Source organism: Centropristis striata, chromosome 9 (assembly GCF_030273125.1).
Source record: "Centropristis striata isolate RG_2023a ecotype Rhode Island chromosome 9, C.striata_1.0, whole genome shotgun sequence".
Classification (NCBI taxonomy): domain Eukaryota; kingdom Metazoa; phylum Chordata; class Actinopteri; order Perciformes; family Serranidae; genus Centropristis; species Centropristis striata.
The window spans coordinates 15,858,844-15,871,899 of NC_081525.1; the positions used below are offsets into that span (position 1 = coordinate 15,858,844).

The following is a 13,056-nucleotide window of genomic DNA, read 5'->3' on the forward strand; positions in this document are numbered from 1 at the left end:
ATCAATGTTGTTGACTGACAACCAAACACCTCGAAGTCTTTGTGATTGTGCCATCTGGTATATTTCATCACCTTCTATTACCACCCTATTAAAGCTTTCTTTCATTTTGAACAGTTGCATCAGAGTGCCAATATCTGGCAATTAACATTAACATTTGGACTTCCATTTGTTTCATGTTAATGTTTATTTTGCAAGACCACATTAGAGCCAAGACAAGACAACTATTCTTAGGGATGTAACGGTACACTCAACTCACGATTGGATACGATTTTCGATACAGGGTTAACGGTGCAATTTGCTTTTTACAGCATTTAGAAGCTAAAGAGCTGGTTATTTATCTTAACCCAGGAGACAGGTGTTTCTGTCCCATTGAAAACTTCTTTACTCATGTCAGTATTTCCCCTACATTCAACAATTACGTGCACCGCTGCTGAAATTTCACATGATCATTAATGCGCCACTAATGATTTCTACTCGCACTGTGTGAGCACAACAACACACAACATTATTTTCGACTTGTTTTGAGTCATTAACGAGCGCATCAAATCCTGTCTGACCCTCTTAGGACATCAACATAAAAGGTAACGTTCAATTATTTATTCACGGTCTATATAGCAAAAGGCGCAGGTACCAGGGCAGGAATTTCATGACGCCCTTGAAAAAAATATCTACCCTGAGGCCATAGTGGCCTTGATGCCCCACTCACACTGTCCCAGTTAGTTTTGTGTTTCGGCGTTGTGTTGTCGTTGCCTCAGCAAAGTGTCTGTCATAGGGTTTTCACGATACAAAAAATTTCAACTCTATACCGATACTCCATATAACATATAATATAACATATAATATATAATAATATAATATCCAAATATTCCATACTCGATACCATTTTCGATACCACAAGGATAAAAACAAAGATCCCAAAATTTAACAGAAATATTTTTATTAACAAGAAAAATGCAACATGTAAAAATTAACAGAACCACAGGTTAAATATTAATAACAAAAAACTGTTGTGCAAAAAGAAACTGGAACTATGATAACAAGCTTCAGATACTCGATACTTTTGAAAATTAGTATTGTATCCGGATACAACGTTTTAGTATCGATACTTTTTTGAGTATCAATACTTTTTTGAGTATCGATACTTTTGACAACCCTAGTCTGTCACCTATCAGTCAGTCAAACCCCTGACCCATTCTCCGTCCGCCTCCAAGACCTGTGCGCATTCACTCACTTACACACACGCAATGAATATACTGAGCTGCCGTTCCTACTTGTCCCCACATGATCGATCCGTGTCTAACCGTCTGCGTGCGCGCACAGAACTAAATACTATCAACCTGTCCAGGCGGTAGTCCAGCTTTTAAATGCCCTGTCCGGCTGCAGGCCGTGTGAGCCATGTGTTGATTTTCAAACAACACACTACACGCCTCTCACTAGCAGTTGCTACCACCAGGCTGTCAATCAAGCTCTCAGCGACTGAAAGTCTGAAAATGCCAAAGCGAAAGACCTCCTTTAACCCGAAATGGGCAAGAGAACACGGGTTTGTTACAAAAAGTAAGAGGGACGAGTTTAATTTTTTTTGTAAATTATGTCGAAGCGATGTAGATGTGAGCAGCAAAGGCAAAGCAGCTGTCGAGAGACATGCTAGCACTGACAAGCATCGAGCTAATCGGAGTACAATCTGCTTAAAACCGGATCATACCAAACAAATATCTGCTTGCGTGTCCCCGTGTATGCAAAGTGTCCTCCTTTTTGTTGTGAAGGAAATGGCCACCCTACCTGGCGGTCAGAGGTCCAAGTATACTATTGCAAATGCCGTTCGTTAGCCGCAAGCTAACATTAGCTAACAGTTAAAGTTGTTTGAATCACACGAAACTGTGACTTACTGTTTTCAATAACTTCCTGTCGCTAAAAGCATGCCGCTTTCAAAATAAGAGCGCAGTGTGTTAACAGAATCGACCACAGAATTTACAAGAAGACTGTCAAAATAAGATGCCTTCAATAAAATATACAAGAACCCTTATTCTCCTTTAAAATAATTCTTAAAATATGCAATGATAAAGATCAGTGAATATGACGGAATAGTGGAATTAGAATCTGCGGGAGGCCACCAAATTTGGGCTTTAATGGGGGGAAAAAATGACGTCATTTAGCAACTTCTAGCGACTTTTTGGACAGCAAATAGCTACTTTCCTTACTGACGAGTTGGCAACACTGCTCATGGCCACGGACACAGCAGCACCGCCGCTGAAAAAAAATCTAGGGGAAACACTGCATGTTCTTTGTCAACACCACTGTATTTAGTAATTTTGTACGTCAGTTGTTATTGTTTGTCTACACCTGTTCTTTTTTCCTAACAAGTAGTTTTGGCTCCTAAAGCCACACCAATACTAACAATATGTTTAAAACAGTAACCATCATGTCATTGAACCAGCAACTGTTATTTATTATTTTCGTAACTTTTCATGAGAAATCAGATGTCGTGCAAACCCATTGTTGAGCGTTTCTGTTATGACTAGCATATTAGCCTACTTACATCCAGCAGACAGAAAGCAGCACTTGCATCATCAGTGACAATGTGACATATGTATGTTTTATTGCCTGGCACCACAGTTAAAGCTGTTGAATTCATGATGGCTACAACATACTCCTTTTAATTAAAAAAAACAAGATTTCTGCTCCAGCAGTATAATCAACTTCTCCACTGTCATCCATATTGCATGCTAACTGCGTTACCACAAACATTTTTTTTTTACAATATGTTGCAAAGTAGGGTTAAATGCACCCTTGTCACTCAAAAGGTTAACTGTTCACTCATAACTGCATTTACTTACACTAGAGACCAATATAAACAAGTCGTGCGGTGAGTTGTAAAGGTAAACAGTTTGCCATGTTTGCCTTTAGGAGCTGCTCCTACACAAAACAGACTATTTGGCAAAAGTGTGCTTTATTGGTATATCTGTATTCTGGTTAAAAATTGCTTTACTGCTCTTTTCTTTTGTAAGGGCGACTAAACAAGTACAGAGCATTTAACTCAACATGTTTAAAAACCAGGGAGAAACAAAAAAATTGGTGATGCAAAAAGAAAACAGTGGAAAATGTCCTTGCCTCTAAATAGAAGGTTTTCACAACTTGCTCACTAAAATGTGGCTATGCAACTAGTAAAGCATAATGATAATATATAAACTATGACAGCTTCTGTGTAGTGTGTGATTAAAAATGAGCTTGCAACCATTAAACATACCAGCAACAACCAGTATCATCATTCTGTTGGCTCAGTGAAGCCTTGCAGCTACATGAAGACAACAGTAAAGACAGAAGCACAGAGTCCCAGGTGAGCTGTTAGAACTTGTGCCTGTGTAATTAAAAAGGATGAAAGTGCTGGACTCAATTATGAGATACAGTACATTGTTTAAGGCACAATGTGGTAGTCCACGATGGCTATACTCAGAAGATGAAGTTAGCGTGGCCTCACCTTTTGTGTTCACATGGCATGCAAGCATGGTCAGAGAATTACTTCATCAGGTAGAGGTGCCAAGTGGGCAAAGAGCTACAGCACACAGGAGGCGTAGGTGGAGTCTTAGCTTCCATCTCACAGCTACACAGACTGTTTAAAATGAGATGCAAAGATTCAATAATGGATAAAATGTGTGGATCAGGTGTGGATTTTTGTAGTGTTCATGTGACAAAATATATATTGTATACATTTAATCAACATAAAACTGGATTGTATTGCTAGTCCTGTTTTTAACGGGGGGTGCCTTTAACTTGGACACAACCGTCCATTTGGACTCAAGGATAAAATTATTTGATTTTGGTGGTCATAGGTCAAAGGTCAAAGCCACTGGTGCCTTCAACCAGGAACACCTGAAGAGAATTTCTTCAAATTTGGCAAAAATATTAATTTGGACTCAAGGATGAAGTTAGTACATTTTGGCCACCTTGAAACTGTGTTGACTGTATGGATCTTCTCTGCTGCTGGGTTAAAGATATGTGTGAAGCATCCACATCCATAATTGAAGCGTTTTCTACCGTCATTTGAGTCAGGATAGACATGGATGTTAACTGCAACTTGACTGGTTAGCTGAGCCGTACAATCGTCAGATAATTCTAGTTTCCAATGTGAACCACACCTCCAACACCTGAATATGGTCAAACAACAACAAGACCACAAGAAACTTCAGTGAACAACCAACAACCTTTTGTTTTCCTCCTTGTTATTCTGGCAATCATAAATGTTGGCGGTCCATTGCTTGTTTCTCAGCCACTCCTTGACATTGAAAAGAATGCAGTGATTGCACATCAGCTTTCGGTGGTATGGGCCAAGGTACGTCACATACATTTTAATTACAACACTCTTTACACAGCTAATCTGCAAAAATAGACTGTTCCGAGAGCTGCGATAGAATTTATCGTCATCAATTTGCACTGAGGTTCTTTATCCCGCTTTCACCAGGTATGATCATTCTTACTGTATGAAGGTATTCTGCAGCACTCAATTATATTCTGTGAAACAATAAGCATTGCTTATCTCACAGTGGAACAGATACGTGCCATTCTCTTGTCTGAGGACAATGTCATACCAAGCTCTTTTCAAAATGTGGCAATTTAATGCCGCCTTGATTGACCGCAAAGGTGCATTAATACACCATACGTTGTAATATCACATCTACTCATAGATGGCCTATGCTGGAGGACGGGTGAGAAATTTGAAAATGCTATGGTAAACCCCTGCTGCTGTTGCAGAAAAAGGTATTTATCCTGCTTAACTGACGACAGCTGCTGTATAAGTAGAGTGTAAACTCTAAATTGCTGTTACTAAAGAAAAGCTGATAAGGATCAGTGTTAAAGCGGTTTTGAGTTTGTCAAAATAATTTTGGAAAAAATAGTCCATTTCATATTTCATGGACCTTGTGTTTTGGCCCTCCTTTAAAATTCTTCAAAAAGGTTTTTTAATGTCCATCCTTTCTGTCACTGTTTCTTCTTTGAAAACTGTATTTTTGCTTACTACTTAGTGGAATATAAAGGTACATCTATTTTAGGGAATTATGAACATGGATGAGGCACAGACAGACAAGCTAAACTTGATTTAGAAAAGTGATTAAACTTTGGACTATGGTTTTACTTGAAGCCATTAACCATAAGCAATCAATTTAATGCGACTTGTAATTAGACAACTACGGCAGCAGTTATTTGACAGAGTGGAGAGTGTGTAATATAATGTAGTGGTGGTGGCATTTTACATAACTGAATAATACCATTCACGATGGAAATAGAATGAAGTATAAACTTTTTTTCTTTTTTTTAAGGTATCAAATTAAATACTTTATCTTAAGGGAACTGATACTGTAATTTATTTATATTTAATTAAATTATATTGGTATTTTCAAACAATACCAAAACTTCTTTTTGCAACCAAGGGAAACTGGTATCTTTGCACCTCATGACAGTTTTTCTCAATTGCTAAAACACTAAACCCTATTGTCTGAACCAAATGCTCAGTTGCCTGAACCCACTGATTGAATCAATCACTCTTTTGGCAAAACCATAAGCACTTTTCACCTGTTTAGACCCAACTTGCCAACACATTTTCATTGTGATGCACCCGTGCTGCATAATGGTGAGCACAGGTGACAAAGGTCAAACACAATTAAAGCACAAGTGTCACCACTTGAACACAACAACTCAAAATTGATCACACTTGTGGCTAATGATGTGACGGAACATGGAGGCAGTTCAGAGAGCACTGGTTTGTGAGGCCCTACAATGGATAGAAATCTGAGAGGAAGAGTTCGTGTGAGAGGAGGTCAAGGTGGTCGAGGTGGTCAGCGAAGACAAAGAAGAGTAATATCTGATGAAATCGGAGCTTCTGTGATTGACGATGTTCTTGTCCATGGTATGATCAGTTTCCATAGTGTAGTGGTTATCACATTCGCCTCACACGCGAAAGGTCCCCGGTTCGAAACCGGGTGGAAACACACTTATTATGCCTTGATTGTTTGCTTTTACTCTTCCTGTCGCTTTGGATAAAAGTGTCTGCTAAATGACTAAATGTAAATGTAAATGTAATGAGCATGAGGGAGGACGGACAAAGGGTACAACCAAACATCAGTAGATTCACTGTGTCCACCATAATCCGAAGATTTAGAGAAGAGAACAGGTAATTACCTTTTGTGACATTATAGTCCAGTATGTAAATGTTGAAACCAATTACTGTATGACATACTATATACTGTACCACAGTATACTGTAAGTAAATATGTGTCAGTACACCACTGTACCAATGTACTGTAGTATTGTAATGGAGGGTTGGTCTAACTGTTTGTAGGCCCAGTATTTCATGTATATTTTTTGCAACATGCATTTAGCCTACAGTGAACAATGAACATTTATTTCTCCAGCTTCATGTCCTGAGCATTGTGTTTTCTATTTTTCTATGTCGTGTTTAGTGACAGCTCAGTAGTGTTTTCAATTTGGATTGACTTGGGGCACGATTTGACAACATAGTTCAGTTTTGAGCACAGATTGAACTGTTTTGAGATGAAAGTTTGGTTTTGCAAGAAGAGTCTGAGGTTTTGTGAATGTAGCTTGAAAATGGGGTTTTTTGTGTTCACAGTTTAGAGAAAAGGAGAGCAGCTTTCAAGAAATGTGTCTTAGCAATCGAGAAAAACTGTAATATCTACAGTTTACTTTCTAGACACTGCAATAAAGTGAACAATACATCTTTCTTTTGATCAGTTAATGGGTTGTTTTCCAGCAGTGGGTCTCATACACACACAGCCTTTACAGACTGGAATATTTAAAAACCTTAATCAACTGTTTACTATACTAAAACAAAACAGATTTGAACATTTATCTCTCCTGTCAACATATTTATAGAGCATAGATTTGGGGAAGTTTAAGTGGCAAACAAAGCTCAGGCAGATAAAGTGAAAAGAGGCTGGCAGTTCACTGCATGGTAGCACTCCTAATTATATACAACAAAAACTGCTATCCATCTCTTTCTTTGACAGGGGACAGTGGTCAGAGTCAGGGAGTCGAGTTAAATGTGAGGAAGCAAAAATTGCCTTCATTGCTGCTCTGGCATTACCTATGCAGATCTTTATCAGGATGGCCAGTGACTCTATTGTGACTGTTTTGCTGGCCTTACAATGGCTTTCTGTGCACCTATGCTACCAGGAGATTGGCTGAAATTATATTCTTTTCATGCTTGGCTAGGCTGCAGCTTAGAAACAAGCTGCTTATGGAAGCCAGGGGAAGATTGCTGATAATAGGAGCTTCACATCCAGTTGACCTTTTTCCTACTCTCTTTTCCTCTTTCGCAATAGCTCAATTGCAGTGACAGGAGAAAAGGAAACAATCTGTTCGGTAGAGGACACACAACCTGCACCATCTAAGCCAAGGCCTTGGCACTGAATGGCAAGGTCTTGGCTCCTTGCAACCAATACTGTGATTTCCACGGGGTCTAAAAGGGATTGCCCAGGCTTACTCATTATTTATGTCTGTCAATTTCCACATCTCCTTGCATCTCGTTGCCTACTGCTGGGATTCCAGACCATCAGGTCCTGGACTTGCAGTTGGCCACGGGATGTTTGCCACGAGGCAGAAAAGCATCCGAAAATCCTCAATTTTATCTGTCCTTTGTAGAACATATAAATACAACTTTATAGGCGGAGTTACAAAAATATTGCAAAGACCCAGAAAAGCTGTACACAAAGTTGGGGGCCTTCATACCCGGATATAACTTCGATAAATATTAATAGTTTCTGCCCCAAATATATTTTTAGGGAAAACAAAGTCAGACGGAAAGTAATTGAATGAATCCTCACCAGGCAGCAACCTCCTGGTCTGAGCAGTGAAGCAAACCCAGAAGTGCCTTAAGCCTGCAGTCTTTCAAAATCCCAACAGGGGTCGCAAACGGCAGTTGCAAAAGACCTCCGGTCCTATCTACCTCAATACAAAATGAGACAACTTCTCACCCGATTTATTACTTTAGAAAAAAATATAGTGGCGACATTATGGTTTCAATCGCAGTTTCAAGTCTTCTTGTAGACAATATGATGTTAACTGTGTAAATAATGGCCCCATTTAAAAGAAAATAGATGATAAAGAAGCTTATGATTTGGGGTGTGGCTATCTTTGACTGACAGGTCGCTAACATTGTGAGCTGTCAATCAGGATAGAAGCAAAACAAATGTACAATTAAAAACCGTACATACATTTTGTTTTAGCATTAACATTTTATTTTTATATACTCCCGTCCTCGCGCCTCCCACGTCCAAATATGGTCTCTCCTGATTTCAAAAAACAAATATGGCTATGGACATAAAGCAAGATGGTAACAGCCATAACGTTGCAGTTGATGTTTCAAACAGGCAGTCCAGAAACCAATGGTTACAGTCTATGATCTTCACCAACATTATCCAATCTTATCTTTCCTACAGTATTGGTAAAAAAATAACTGCAAACATTTGGTTGAACAAGGACAGTAAAATATGGTCACAACTTGATTGAGGTAAGTAACCATGTAGTTTTTCTCATGAGTACAAATTTGTTATTTTTCAGCTATTGTATTTGTTAATGTACTGCATACTGGGGTCCCTAAACCGCCTTGGAATTGTGTAAATTCAGTAAGACCGGAAATCTAAGACTCTTGTGGATTCAATGAGCCCAATGTGTGATGATGCTTGTCCCCATAGTGGCCATTTCTTTGAGTGAATAAATGAAGACATTGTATGGCATTCCAAGGTATGTTGACAATAATGGGTTTCTGAGCAGTTTCAAGAACAGAAGTGTTTGCCATCCAATCACACATAAATGCAATTGTTACATAAATCTCTAAAACATCAAAAGTTTTCGGTCAGATGGATAAAGTGGAAGAAGTTAATGAAAACCCACATTACCTCAAATCTACTTTCTTACCAGAGACTGATATTTTCCTCAAAGTACCAAAGTAGCTTAGTATGGCCAATTTATTATGTTCTACTGTATGTATGTTTACTGTAAAGCACAGATTTATGTAAAATTGGAGTTAAACTTACTCTCTGTTCGGTGTAGGCAAATTGAGAAAAATGAATAAAGTACTTAACATTAAGAAAACAAGTGCATTTGCTTTCTAGTGAACTCAGGGGTAAATGTAGGGAATCCATTAACTACAGTTTATGTAAAAGGAAATTACAAAACAACAGAAAATGGCCAAGTAGTCTCACTCTGCAATCTGTCACTGTTCACTTTGCTGTTGACCTGGAGACGGTGGTGTCCTATTCATCGTACAATATATTTGGCGTCACCAGCCACTTCTTTTCAGAAAACTTGTATAAGGAGGCAAAAGAGCGCTATTGAATATTCATTTTGAAAATACATTTGGTATATCTCACCCCACTGAAGGAGAAACATGCATCTATTCATCCAGACCACTTTAACTAAATGTTAATAAAAAGCAGTAAAACTTTACAGGTTCACAAGGCCAACACTGAAAAACCTAATGTAGAACTGCATGCTTTGTTTGACCCAGATCAACTGCCAACTGAACTTTAAATGCATTCTACTGAATAAAATTCCGTCTTATTCATTAAGGTGAGTTGGGAATCTCGATCTCATCTACCTTCAACTATCTAAATGACATTAAGTCATTAAAAGCATATTCTCTTCTGGTTCATTCTAACAAGCTGCTATCATTAGCTGAAATACATGACTTATTGTCAGTCTTGTTTCTTAATAGGAAGGTTCAGTGTTACCTTTGGGGTCGCCGGGGGCTGGAGCCGACCCCGACTGACATTGGGCAGGAGGCGGGTACACCCTGGATAGGTCGTCAGACTATCACAGGGCTGACACATAGAGACAGACAACCCTTTACGCTCTCATTCACTTATATGGACAATTTTAGAGTCATCAATTAAACCTAAGCTGCATGTCTTTGAACTGCGGGAGGGAGCCAGAGGATCTGGAGATAACTGACGCTGACACAGGGAGAACATGCTAAATTCATAAAGAAAGGCAGATTCAAACATGTGACCCTCTTGCTTGAACTGCTGCATTTGTTATGATTTTATTACTTATGATGAAAAAACTAGTTTGCAACTTTGCTAACACAGCCAAACACCCAGTTAGTGCAGCAACATAAGACATAGCAAGTTCGCTAATACTACTCACTAGTCTCACAGCAATGAGTGCAGCTCGGTGTCTGTCTATGGCCTTTTATTTCAAAGGCTCTGAGTCCTTAGAGGCTTCTAAACCTGGTTCCATTGCCTGCTTGTCTGGCTCAGTTTCTGGCACGATACTGGCAACGCTCACTGCCAGTGTCTCTCCTTAGCCCGGGCCGGATAACCCTTTTCCTTTCAGAGGTCCAAAGCTCCTGTGCTAGTGGTGTAAACACCAACACACCAATGGTGATCCAAGCAGTCCTGGTAGCACAGCTAACTGAGCAACTAACCACAGCTAACAGCAGTTAGAGGTTAGCATTACTTTAGCAACTAGCTGACGTTATATTTACCTGACTTCTTTCTGCAGATTGTTTAACCATATCAAACGTTCTACATCCATAGCAACAGTGTGTTAAACATAGAAACGCCCTGCTCTTCAAAAACAACAGACTGTAGATTGCTAAAATTGACCAATCAAAAACAAGTATTCAACTAAACGGTGTTATAATACCTGTTAAATTGGGGAAGTTGAGGAAAATGTGGATGTAACTAGTTTAGCTGATGCCAGAAATGGTTTTCACAAGCCATCAGTAACACTGAAAATGATAGATTCTGGACCCCAATATCCTAAATATAACCAAAGTAGCTCTCGGGCCGTTTTGCAGGTCAGCACATACACCCACTACATCACAAGTGCTCAATTTGGGCAGAGCTGTGAGATTTTAAGAACCTGGTAGAGTAAATTACATGTAAAATGAAATGCCTGGAACCTACATTCCTACCACTTACACTAAACCCCACACTATGTCATTTTTAACATGAGGAAATATTTTGCTGCTCATGTGTGCGGCTTCATATTTTATAAAGCAAAGACACAAGGAACGGTAGATTATAAATGAAAGAACTAAAATGTTCTCCACTTTGTTGATGTTTTGACTTGTTGCAAGAATTCTCAAAAAATCTTTTAGATTTCCAGTTTGTTGAATCTTGCTCCATCTACAAGGATTTCACACAAACTCTCAAAGAGTTAAACTGATGAAGTCTCACATTTTTCCATCCTTTCAGATAAAAAAAAAGAATAAAAGTGATCCAGGAGATAGCTCTGGCCCTCATGTGGGGGCCAGTGGTTGCAGGGGATATGTATATCTGCAGATAAAGCCTTCTGTTCCGAAACAGTATTTACCAGGCCTTTTTAGATACACATCAGCCGTGAAGCCATGGGTCCAGCCTTCATTATACTGTGTGAATCTTCCCTCATTTAGATGGGATAGCATCTCCTTTCTTCCACCTCCAAATACCCCTATCCACATCCCCATTCGCTCTGCACAGCTAACAAGCAAGATGTTGCCATTGATGGTGGCAATATAGCTGGAAACAAATGTCTTTGTTCAGTCTTTCTCCAAGACCCCCCAGTCGTTTTTGACAAACCTCGAAAGAGCTAGGGATTCAAAGGTGCTCAAAGAGAAGACAGTCGGGTGGGAAGATGGGCAAAAGACCACCAGGCGGTAAGGTGACGAGTTACATACGGCACACTTTGGAGAAAGTTATCGAAGAGGAAAAATGACAATAAGTCACAAAAATATCCAGCAGAGACCTTTTAAAAATTGCATAGATACAAAGCAAACCCAGATTTAAAGTGTGTAGTCAGATGTACAGTTGAAACAGTATGAGATTTTCACGGTACGATATCACGGTTTCACTGTATCACAGTATCATACAGTTTATTATAATCAGTTGCAATGACCCGTAAAGGATCGTGTAAGAGCTTCATCAAGGCGGACAAAACATGGCAGCCAATGGATGCGACATCTTGTTCCTTTATAGCGGAGAGTCCCACTCTGGTGGAATTTGTTTAAATTTCAGTTTTGTTTTTCTAGATATTTAGCTTCACTTTACCAAGAAAAAAGGAAATATGCATTGTGTTGTATAGATTAAACCCTTAAACCCTACCACTGATCACCTCCATCACCTTCTTTTTTCTTTATCAAATTAAAGAAAGTAGTTAAAGAAAAAAGAAAATATATTTTGTAGATTTTTGTCTGAGAAACAAAGGCATCTTTTCACTCAGAATTTGTCCTCCATCTTATTTTGTTAATAAACATCTCAAGAAAATCATATTATGTTCCAAGTTGTGTGAACTGTATCGAATCATGAGCTGAGTGTATTACATTCATGGTAAAAAAAAAAAAGTCTCACATTTTGAAATACATTTTATAAAACAAATAAAAAAATTTAAATACTGTAAATTAGCACATGTACACCATATGATAACTGAATTTTCATGTCCGGCACACCTCTGCAACCCTTGTCTCATGTGAGGATCAGACACACTAATATTGTGCAAAATAATAACTAAAAATGTTATTGTTTTTAAATAACCAGGAAAAGTCTCATTGTGATTAAATCTCATTTACAAGCAGCAGCAGATCAAATAAAGTGTCAGACAAAACATAAAAGTTACAAACAATAAAATTTCACATCAAAGCATGAGTATCAACAGCATGAGTCACGTCATAATATCCTAGATCAAATGGGGGAATGTCAAAGCATCTACAACCTCAGAAAAAAAAGGGTAATTTGACTGTGATCTACAAAATCACGCTTCTCGTGTTCTGACGACACAGGTCATCGTAAGGTGGTTTTCTGTGAGAAAGCAGTGAAGGCGAGAGGTGTGTGATGTTCTCACCAATGACCTCTCTCCCAGCAGTAATTAGAGACACTCCGTCCCGAGCTTACCGCCCTGCATGGAGCATAACTGGTGAGAAGGAAATTTCTTTTATATCCACATGTGCAGACATGCATGTTTACCAGCCACCAATCATCACATTCTGCCTTTTGCATGCATGTTTTACATAGTAAAAAATATTTAAAAATGGACAGAAAATGACTTTTAGAGTTTTCTATTTCCTTAATT

General features: G+C 38.8%; 1 non-coding gene across 1 annotated transcript; it reads left to right on the forward strand.

Moving 5' to 3' along the window:
• Positions 1-5,905: 5,905 nt before the first annotated feature.
• trnav-cac (transfer RNA valine (anticodon CAC)) lies at positions 5,906-5,978 on the forward strand. The gene has a single exon. It is a non-coding gene; the product is annotated as a tRNA-Val (tRNA).
• The last annotated feature ends 7,078 nt before the right edge of the window (positions 5,979-13,056 follow it).